The sequence below is a fragment of the Mastomys coucha genome, unplaced genomic scaffold (assembly GCF_008632895.1).
Source record: "Mastomys coucha isolate ucsf_1 unplaced genomic scaffold, UCSF_Mcou_1 pScaffold16, whole genome shotgun sequence".
In the NCBI taxonomy this organism is placed as follows: domain Eukaryota; kingdom Metazoa; phylum Chordata; class Mammalia; order Rodentia; family Muridae; genus Mastomys; species Mastomys coucha.
In genome coordinates, this window is record NW_022196898.1 from 91438291 (window position 1) to 91441656 (window position 3366).

At 46.2% G+C, this 3366-nt stretch overlaps 1 long non-coding RNA gene across 1 annotated transcript in view; it reads right to left on the minus strand.

Moving 5' to 3' along the window:
- Positions 1–3111, minus strand: part of LOC116094370 — a 4428-nt gene extending 1317 nt beyond the window's left edge. The window contains exons 1-2 of the long non-coding RNA XR_004120069.1: positions 2829–3111; positions 1805–1919 (exon numbers count right to left, since the gene is read on the minus strand). This is a non-coding gene — a long non-coding RNA (uncharacterized LOC116094370). The remainder of the gene's footprint in view (positions 1–1804; positions 1920–2828) is intronic.
- Between the last annotated feature and the right edge of the window lie 255 nt (positions 3112–3366).

The window sequence follows — 3366 nt, forward strand, 5'->3', positions numbered from 1 at the left end:
AAAAAAAAAAAAAAAAAAAAAAGACGAACAATGACGACGACGACAACAACAACAAAACACAAACAAGCCCGAAAGCCTCCTCCCTAGACTCCCAAAGCGAAGGTCTAAAGATCTAAGCACAGCACTGCAGAGCTGGTCCACGCGGAGCTTCTGAGTTCCTGCAGCTCCTGTACCTAGCTAGCAAGGCCACTTGATCAACTCAGGGTCATTCCTGGGGGCTGGTGCAATGCAAAACCTGGAATGGACTTCAGAGCTCAGCCAATTCAACCTCCGCGCATTTGACACAGTTGAACTTAGAGCACTCCAGCACACTAAAGTCCCTCCCCCACCTAATTAGAAAGAGACAGAGTAAGGACCAAGGTCCCTGGTGAGCGCGCAGATGTTGGAGCCACTACCCAGCCTATCCTATACTTCTGAGGATGACATCTTGGAGACCTTTTGGACCGTTAGTAGACGATGAGACGAGCTGGGTGCGGTCTCCCTTAAGCCGTCATTAGAGTAATTAGATCCCAGAAAAATAAATACATCCCTCCTGCAGTATGCATCTAAGATGTGTGGAAATGAAGCTGCAACTAAGAGCATCCGGAGAGCTGAGAACTCCTTAGAACAAGTAAGGGGAAGAGACGGAAGGCCTCCCCGCTGATTCCCACACTGGAGCTCCGCCCACCTCGCAGCCTGCCCCATCCACTCAGAAGAGTTGCCTAAGCTCTACAAGTGCCAAGCGTTGCTGGGAAAGAGGGTAAATAATGGGCCGCAAACTCTATTATGCTTTTTTCTTCACATCTTATAGAGGCTGTTGGAATGAAGAAAATAAAAATTAATGCAAGAGCGTTTTGTCGTTAGGCCTTTTATGCCATTACTGGACACTAAAAGAACAACCATGATTATATGAAAAGTCCAACAAAACTTTCAATTAAAAAAAAAAAACCGGCATTTCCGTGTCAAAAGGAGGAAAACTTTTGTTTTGTTTTTTCCGGATATTAATGGTATATCCTTATTTTTTTTCTACTTAAAAACAATAAATATAGGAGCTGGACAGGTGGTTCAGTGGTTAATAATGAGGTGGCTCACAACTAGCCGTAATTTCAGGAGATCTAACGCCCTCCACCAGCACCCACCCCCCCCACACACACACATGCACATAAAATAAGTATTTGTGACTATTTGTTTTAAAACTAACAACTTGCCAATGGACTTCCAGCTTTTCTGCCCCTCCCCCACTGTGTGATGTTCGGGTGTCACTGTGTGCTGGGTCTAAACCCACACTCTGCTGACTTAAGCCCACATTCAAAATTCTTTCATAGTTTGGCAGCCTTAAGGAAATGATTTAATCTCCCTGAACCGCTGCCTCCCTCTGCAGCAGCAGACGTGAGGCTGTGTGGCTGATGTGTAAGAAAACACAATGAAGCCTAACAGAGACAGAAGACAATGAGACACCTGACCCACAGGAGGTGCTCCGTGGGTCTTTATTCTATTTCCAGAGCAAAGTTCCAACCCTCTCCTTCCGGATGGGAAAGAAAGCAAGCCACGGGCAGGATGCAACAGCTGGTACTAGAACTGAAGAAGCCACATAGGGAGAGAGTCACCAACCCTCAGAGTCAGATGCACTTTATGGATACAGCAATTTGCATCTTTGTCAAATGTTCCCTAACATTCTGCAAAAATTCCCCAAATGTCAAATTACTGAGTAATCTGCACAGTGCTGCGATCATGCCATCCTGACTGACTCAGAACGTATTTTGGGTGTCCTAGACATTAATCCAAGCAAATGTTAGTAAATACGGAAAATCACAGCTTAGCTTACCAGTTCTCCATGCTGTACCAGACTCTACTTCAGAAATAAGCCAATACCAATCTTCAGACCATGGAGCTACACCTCCAGCGTGACACAGAGCCCCCAGTGCTGCCCTGAGGCCGGCCTGGGAAGCAGACAGGAGATCAGGAGCCCAGCTCCGCACCCCAGTTATTAACTCTAAGCTAGCCATTGACTTTATAGAACATTCTGGTTTGTCTTCCGTAGCCTTGCTTATTTCTTCAGCAAACACTGAAACAGTACATATTATATACTCTTCCCTGGGGATCTACATATAGGCAGAACCTCTTCCTGGAGGTGGGTTATAAATAAATATTTTTTATTTAATTCCTGACAATCCACTGTGGCAGGCCCCATATTTGTGCCCATTTTATAGGTGAAAAAGTTGGGGCTCGGAGTGGTTTAGTGGCTTTTTTCTTACTGTACTAAAGTACCATGAATGAAGCAACTTTTAGAGGAATTTGGTGTGGCTCATGGTTCCAGAGGGTTGGTGTCCATAAAGGCTGGGACAAAGGCATATTTGGGAAGAATAAGAAGCTGAGGGCTCTCATCTTGAACAAAGCAGGAAACTAAGTGGGGAAATGGAGTGAGGCCTTAAGCGCTCAAAGCCAGTCAGTCCCCAGTGACATACTTCCTCCAGTAAGGCCACACCCCCTAAATCTCCCGGTACAGCGGTACAGCACCACTACCTGGGGACCAAGTGCTCAAGTGCATAAATCGTTGTAAGTCATCCTTACTCAAAGCACACAGTTATCAAAGAGCAGAATTAAGAGAGTCCCACAATCTGCTCCAGCGGCCATGTTCTTTATTACTGAATGCTGTGTATTGCCTCGTGATGTAGGTGCCATATTATTCCCATTTTACAGATCAGGACACTATGGCTTAGAAGGATGTTACTTAAAACTTGTCGAGGTAACACATGATGCTCATCTTAGTTAGAGTTTTACTGCTCTGAAGAGACACCATGGCCACGGCAACTCTTATAAAGGAAAATATTTCACTGGCGCTGGCTTACAGTTCAAAGGTTAGTCCATTGTCATCATAATGGAGAGACACGGTGCTGGAGAGGAGCTGAGAGTTCCATATCCAAACCTGAAGGCAGTAGGATGAGAGAGTGAGCCTTTGGGTCTGACTTGAGCATCTGAAACCTCAAAGCCCACCCCAAGTGACGCACTTCCTATGGGAAGGCCACACCTAGTCTAACCAAGCTGTGTCTCCTAATAGTGCCTGTCCCTGTGGGGCGATTTTCATTCAAACCACCACGTTAATGAGTAGGTGGCTGAGCTTGGAGTTCACAATGAGTTCTGTCTCTCTGTAGGTCACTGAAGCAGACGACCATAGGGTCATACCTGTAGAGGCTAAAAGCAAAGTCTGGCCTTCTGTCGCCTTCCGTTGTGTCTGGTTTGGCTGACTATACACTTAGAACGAGAAGAGTTCTGCAGGCAGATGTGTGCTGGACACCTCAAAGAACACCATTCAGCCCACTTAGGTCACCCAGCTCTCACACAAGATGCCACTGAGATGACTCACAGCCTGGGGCGGGGGTGTGGGGT